This window comes from Portunus trituberculatus, chromosome 18 (assembly GCF_017591435.1).
Source record: "Portunus trituberculatus isolate SZX2019 chromosome 18, ASM1759143v1, whole genome shotgun sequence".
NCBI classification, from domain to species: Eukaryota; Metazoa; Arthropoda; class Malacostraca; order Decapoda; family Portunidae; genus Portunus; species Portunus trituberculatus.
Window position 1 is genome coordinate 26,129,575 of NC_059272.1, and position 8,010 is coordinate 26,137,584.

Below are 8,010 nucleotides of genomic sequence, written 5' to 3' on the forward strand. Positions count from 1 at the left end.
GTATGTAAACAACTTTGTTAAATGAATTCATCATCAATAATTATGTGAATACTTGATGATTGAAATTGCAGCATACTTTTCATTAAGAATGGAATGAAATGTAAAGCATTTTGCATAAATTAGATTTATTAAAATGACAATAGCTGTGTGAGATATACAAGTAAAAGATCTACATCTATAATGTAGACTCATTATCCTATTGATACAAATTCTTATGTGTGTGCGTACAAAAATTCCTTTTAACAAGTTGATATATCCATCTTATTATATGTAAGAGGGAAAAACTGGCCAAGGGCAACAAAAACAATCAAACAAAAAGATACACTTAGTACTAGTCCCCAAACAGGTCTGAGAGAGTTAGCCCAAAGAATGGGATAAATGTCTTGAAATCTCTCTTACATGAGTTTAGATCATAAATAATTGGAAATATAGAAGCAAGTAGGGATCCAGAGTTATAGAGAAAGGGTTGAATAATTGAGAGTACTTGCTAATTTTTGTGCTTGAGAGGTGGATAGAACGGGTGAGAGAAAGAAGAAAAGTCTCATGCAGCAAGGCCACGGAAAGAGGGATACCACCTCCCTCTATTCAAACTCATTGGTTTGAGATAAAAGTTTAGCTTTAGAGATAGATGAGATGGCAGTGTTACCATCAGGATGAAATAAAGGAGAGAAAGATGATGTTAAGTTATTAGAGATGTTTTTGGCCAGATGCCTGAAGTCAAGGGGAATTTCAGTTTGAAAGATTTTGACATTTTCTGTTTATGAAGGAGTGTTTGGCAAGTTGAAGAACAGACTTGGTATGATTCTGGGCAGATATATAAAGTGCATGAGATTCAGGAGATGAAAGGCTTGTGTACCTTTTGTAGGCAACCTCTCTATTATGTATAGCACGACAACAGGCTCTGTTAAACCAAGGTTTAGAGGGTTTAGGTTGAGAAAAAGAATGAGGAATGTATGCCTCCATGACAGACACTATCACCTCTGTTATGTGTTTAGCACAAAAAGATGGGTCTCTGACAAAGAAACAGTAATCATTCCAGGGAAAATCAGCATAATACCTCCTCAGGTTCCCCTCAACTGACAGAGACAAAGCACCAGAGGCTCCTTTGCGTAAGGGTATCCTAAGGAGGGATTGGAGAAATAGGACAAGATACAGAAGTGAGATTGTGATCGGAAGAGCCCAATGGAGAGGATAGGGTAACAGCATAAGCAGAATGATTTCAGGTATGGAAGAGATCAAGAATATTGGGCGTGTCTCCAAGACAGTCAGGAATACGAGTAGGATGTTGCACCAGTTGCTCTAGGTCATGGAGGATAGCAAAATTGAAGACTATTTCACCAGGATGGTCAGTGAAGGGAGAGGAAAGCCAAAGCTAGTGGTGAACATTGGAATCTCCAAGAATGGAGATCTCCGCAAAAGGGTAGAGGGATAGAATGTGCTCTACTTTGGAAATTAAATAGTCAAAGAATTTACTTTGACTTAGTCAGAGGAGTTAGGGGAAAGATAAACAGTACAGATAAATTTAGCTAGAGGGTGATTATTGAGTCAAAGCCAAATAGTGGAAAATTTGGAAAATTCAAGAGTGTGAGCACAAGAGCAAGTTAAGTCGTTGCGCAGATAGACACAACATCCAGCTTTAGAACGAAAATGAGGATAGAGAAGTTAGGAGGGAACAGAGAAAGGGCTACTGTCAGTAGCCTCAGACAGCTGTGTTTCAGTGAGGAAAAGAAGATAAGGTTTAGTACAGGAGAGGTGGTGTTCTACAGATTGAAAATTAGACAAGACTGCAAATGTTGCAGAAATCAATGAAGAAAAAGTTGAGGGAGGTGTCAATTCAAACATTTTAGGTCGTCATCGAGAGAGCTGGGGACATTTATGGTCTCCTCCCCAGAAGGGGACTCCAAGTGGCCATTTTTTAAATTTTAAATTTGAAGAAGGCGAGTTGTCTCTAGTGGGCAGGCTGTAACTGTCCCATTAAGTTATGAGACACAAAAAGAAACGTTCGGCGAGATCACAACTAGCTTTAATGGAAAGTTCACAGAACCCACTGAACCAGTGCTATTAGACCTCATAGCTGGCCGTAGTAGTAGTCTACTACTATTACTACAACACTCCCTCACACACTTCCATTCCTCATTTCTTTCTCTTGTCACTACATTTTATGCATTTCAGGTGGGCAACAACAGGATACACTGAGAATTAAAAGAAATATGTTGACGAGTTGACACGGAGGGATGGTGGTTGGTGGGGCAGGGTCTGGGTCCGGGTCATGGTGGGCGTCTGACGGTATATATATATATATATATATATATATATATATATATATATATATATATATATATATATATATATATATTGTTACGTTCACCAGTTAAACGGGTAAGATTGGCATCGGGAGCCGTGAACAATAACAATAAAAAAAAACACTGCAGGTTCAACTGGTGAGGAAATGCAAAGGGGGGCACTTTAAAAAGCTATTTTAATAACCCATAATGAAACTGACACACATAGATATAACATGAGACATGAAACACAGGAAAATGACATACACATATACATATAACACAGAAATAAATACAACAATAAAGAACCCAACTTAATACCTAACAATAATCCTAATCCTCTAGGGAGGCAATGTGGAAAACATGGACAAGGGGAAGTGATACTTATGCGGTGTCGCAGTGGTGAAGTGCTGGGTGATGGTTGATCCCACGGTAGTCCCAAGAAGTGTTGTGTTCATTGGTTGAGGCGTGGACCTCGACTTGACTTTCCAGAAAGCCAAGAGCTGGCTTAACACTTCCGGTTGAGTCGAATGGGGCCGCGTGAATCCAACTTCGGGACAGTAGCGGGGCTTCATGAGACGGTGACGTGGAGGGTTCATGAGACAGTGGCGTGGAAGGTTCACGAGACAGTGACGTGGAAGGGGAGGCGGAGAGGTGGCGAACGAGGTAACAAGCGGAGGAGGGGATGGTAGTGGAGTATGTTACGGGCGGGCCGTAACATTTCCTCCCCCCTAAGACCTCCGTAAATGGGCTCATGAAGGAGGTGAGACGGGAGATCTTGATAAGGCGTCGGCGATGATGTTTTCCAACCCCTTGATATGATGGACTTCCAAGTTGAAGGGTTGAGTTAACAAGGCCCACCTAAGAATGCGTTGGTTTCGGTTCTTCATGGCGTGAAGGAAGGCCAGAGGATTGTGATCGGTGAAGACCTTCGTAGTTTGAGGACCAGGATGAAGGTAGCACTCAAAACGTTGGAGCTCCAGGACAAGTGCCAGAGCCTCCTTCTTGATGGTGGAGTAGTTGAGTTGAAATTTCTTCAGCTTGGCGGAGTGATAGGCGATGGGATGGAGGTTGCCGCTTGTGGGGGCTGCTTGTAGGAGGACAGCACCCACTCCAACTCCACTCGCGTCCACTTGTAGATGGAAGGGGCGGGAGTGATCTGGCATCCAGACCACTGGCTCCGAGGAGAGGAACACCTTGAGATGTTGGAAGGCTTGGTCACAGGTCGGGGTCCAGTGGAAGGGGATGGAAGTGCTGATAAGGTCCGTCATGGGGGCGGCCAGGGTGGAGAAGATATTATTCGGGCCTCGTCCGAGAGGGGAATTTGGTAGTAACCTTTAAGTAAGTCTATAGTGGTTACAAATTTGGCTACTCCTATACTATCTATAAGGTCCTCTATCAAGGGTAATGGGTAGGAGTCTGGCACTGTCACTTTATTTAATTTCCTGTAGTCGGTGCAAAATCGACTACTACCATCTGGCTTAGATGTTAACAGGCAGGGAGAAGCACAGGGGGATATACTAGGTTCTGCAAGGTGATGACAGAGCAGATAGTCTACCTCTTTTTTCATCAAGTCTCTTTTAATGGGTGAAATGCGATAGGCTGGTTGTCTTATAGGCTTGATATCATTAGATATCAAAGTTATATCATGTTGGATAGTATTACAAAGTCCTGGAAGGTCACCTGTGATTTCTGAAAAGTCTAGCAATAACTTTTAAAGATCAGACTGTTGTGAAGGTGTTAAGGAAAGAAAAACCTCAAGGTTGGACATGATTTGGCTGTTTGAGGGGCTTCCTTTAGGTGACGAGAAGAGGAATTCGATGTCGGACTCTTCCTCAGGGGGCACAGGACCAGACTCCTTCCCTACCAGACATACAGGTACAGTGCGAGACAAGTCGTCCTCTGGTTACGGGTGGGCCGTAACAATATATATATATATATATATATATATATATATATATATATATATATATATATATATATATATATATATATATATATATATCCATTGCCTTATTTATCACAGTAATGGCTATTTATCTACTTTGCTTGTTGATTCTGGCTTTGCTTCACTCTTTGGGTCTGGAAACACAAGAGGAGTGCAGGCAAACATTGGTGGACTGACCTCGAGGGAAGGCAGGGCGGAGGTGCTCCTGTGGCCCAATATTTACGTACGTAATTCATTTTAAAAACCGCCACAAGAAAAAAGGCTCCTAGACTGGTATACACTACACTTTTAGAAGCGACAATTAATTTAACTAATAGCCGAAATATAATATCCTTACCGGGTGGTTTGTTTACATGATGCGGTCCAATGAAAGTTGTATCATTAAAATCAACGGTGCCACAACATAGCAAAATGTCGAGATGGAAAGCTCAGCCAAACTACATTATATTACATTTTCTGAATAGGAAAAATTTTCGCTTTCCAATCAAATAAAGAAAACACAAATTTCTTGTCGTATAAAGAATTTTTGTTTTCTATTTCGGAACCGTTAATTTTTTTTTTTATTTAAGAATACGAAGTTAGACTAGATTTTATGGAATAATGTTACTTGGGTCATGTTTTTTCTATATCGTTTAGGATTTATATCAAACATCAAAACAATCCTAAGCGTGCTAATTAAAAAAAAAAAAAAAAAAAAAAATATATATATATATATATATATATATATATATATATATATATATATATATATATATATATTACACAGTGACTTTAATGTTACTTTTTTCGATAAACCATAACACAGCTAGACTCGATTCTATTGTGGCTTGAAACTTGCTTTAGTTTGCTAATAACAAATCAGATATCAGAACAAAGCCAACTCCATTAATAAAACAGAAATATTTGAACCCTTACGTGGAGATAGTTTGGCACGTTTGGTGAGTGACTCCACTTCCCCGCCCTCACTCCCACACTCCACCTTTCCATTCCATCTCCACCTTCTCCTACTCCCAGAGTCCACAAAACACTTAGAAATACACGTAAAACCCGAGAAAAATAACCAAATACGTTTACAGAATAGTTTCCGTTGTAGCAGGAGGCGGCGGGATTTAGCGGGGCGGGGCTGGGCAGGGTGGAAGCGGAGCAAAATGGTGTTGGTGGAGACTGGAGATGGTGCAAGCGCGAGTGATGGTGGTGGTGTTGTGGTGTGGTATTGTGCGGTGTGGCGATGGTGATGGTAGTGCTGGTGTCATGTGATGGTAGTGGCTGTGGTGGTGAGGTGTGATGTTGTGTGTGATGGTAGTGGTGGTGGTATGGTGTGGTGTGCGTGGTGGTAGTGTGGTGTGGTTGTGTGATATGTTATAGTGTGTGGTGGTGTGGTGTGTAGTGTTGTGGTGGTAGCAGTGGTTGTGGTGGTGGTGTGGTGACCGCTACCAGTTGGACCGCCGTGTGTATTTACCTAGTTGTAGTTTTACAGGGCCTGGGCTTTATGCTCGTGGCCCCGTCTCCATATCTACACTTACCCAATTTTTCTTTAAAGCTATGCACACTCGTTGCTGACACCACTTCTTCACTCAAACTGTTCCACATCTCAACACATCTTTGTGGGAAACTATTTTTTAACATCTCTCAGACATCTTCCCTTTCTCAGCTCTTTACTATGCGATCTTGTGCTTCGAATGTCATATTCTTCTCTCAGGATCAGTTTCTCATTATCCACTTGGTCCATTCCGTTGATCAATTTATAAACTTGTATCAGATCCCCTCTCTCCCTTCTCTGTTCCAGGGTTGGTAGATCTATAGCTTTTTGTCTCTCCTCATATGTCATCCCTTCAAATTCTGGAACCATTCTTGTAGCCGTTTTTTTTTTTGTATAGTCTCTCCAACTTGATTATGTGTTTCTTTTTATGATTGGTCCACACTACTCCTGCATATTATAATACTTATCAATTTCTTCATCATTTCTTTGTCCATGTAGTGAAATGCTACTCCAATATTCCTTAGCAAATCATATGTCTCTCTGAAAATTTTATCAATATGGCTTACCGGTTGATTGTTTTCTTCCATCGTCACTCCTAAGTCCTTTTCCTTTTTTACTTTCTCCAGTTCTACTCCATCTCCCATCTTATAGATTCCCACGGGTCGTCTTTCACTCTTTTCCATTTCCATGACATGGCTTTTGTCCACATTGAATTCCATTTCCCACTTCCTGCAGTATTTCACAATCCCCTTTTTGCTTTATAACTTTGCACAGTTTCGTGTATGTGTGTGTGTGTGTGTGATGACTCAAGAGTTTTTCAGAGCTAGGGATTGATGCCATGCTTTGCGTCTAGATAAAGGGACGTACGTACATGTACATGTGTGTAGGGGTCGTGACGCATAGTGAGTTATGAACGTGATACTTGATTAATAACATAACATAAATAACAGGATAACAAAGGGCCACCAGGGCCCATCTAGGTTTTCCTGTATCAGTCGCACAGCGACCTCGTCATCAGTACTTAAAGATACCCTTACAAGTACACAATACATTATATACTAATTCTAAATATTTGGCCCATTAACAGGGCTAAGTCCTGCAGCGAATTCCTCTACAATCTGTGATCCCCATACATGGGGATCATGTCTTATTTAACTATAGTAAATTTCTTATAAAAATTATCATGCAGCGCTATACATAATTATAAATCTAATAAATTTAAGTGCTTATCTAATCTGTTTTTAAACATTGTCAAACTAGTGCTATTTACAACCCTCTCTGGCAATGCATTCCAGAAGTCTACCACCCTATGACTAAAGAAATATTTTCTTATATCTAACCTGCAGCCTTGCTGCAGGTTAGATATAAGAAACAGGACTGCAGGTTAGGATATGCAGTCCTGTCTATCACTACTCCTAAATCCTTTCCCTCCCCTACTGCCTCTAGCCAACATCCCTTCATCTCATAGCTAAATTTTGTGTTGTCTTTACCTAATTGCATAACCTGACACTTTTTAGAATTAAACTCCATCTGCCACTTGTCTGCCCATGCTATCAGCCTGTCCAGGTCTCGTTCTATTCTGTAATTGTCCTTTTCACCCTGTACTGCACATGCTATCTTAGTATCATCTGCAAACTTTGATACTTTGCTATTAATTCCTATATCTAAATCGTTAATGTACACCAAGAAAAGAAGAGGGCCTAGCACTAATCCTTGGGGTACCCCACTAACCACACCAGACTCAAACCGTTAGCACAAACGACGAAAAACACGGGGCTACGTGCCATATCCACATTTATCATCGCAGTATTCGCATATACATTATATAACATTTCTTTCACTATTTTAGATGCCCATGTCACTAATACTTCGCCCATTCATCATCAAACATTATTCATGATGTACAAATACGTCAAAAATAACTCAAATATCCACATGTTTTGAACTGTAACATCAAGATGAAGATCAAGATCACTTGTGACGTCATGGCTCATGCCTTTTCGATTAAATGCCACTTTTTTTTTTTGCCGAAAACAATGCTGGTCCGTATATTTCTCATGGTTTCCCTTAATTTTGAGGCCATTCCAAGGTATTCCATGCGGTACAACCTCGACAGAGTGACTGCATCATAGATAATTAGACGTCCCGCATCATTACCAGGCAAATCTGTACTAAACTATTCTGTTGTGTTCCATCAAAGCCTTCGTCGTGTAGTGTCACCTTGCGGTGGGTTCCGGGAACATTGTGTCTAGTTTTAATGACATCTATTTATATTTTAAGACCAGTATGTTTCCTTTACT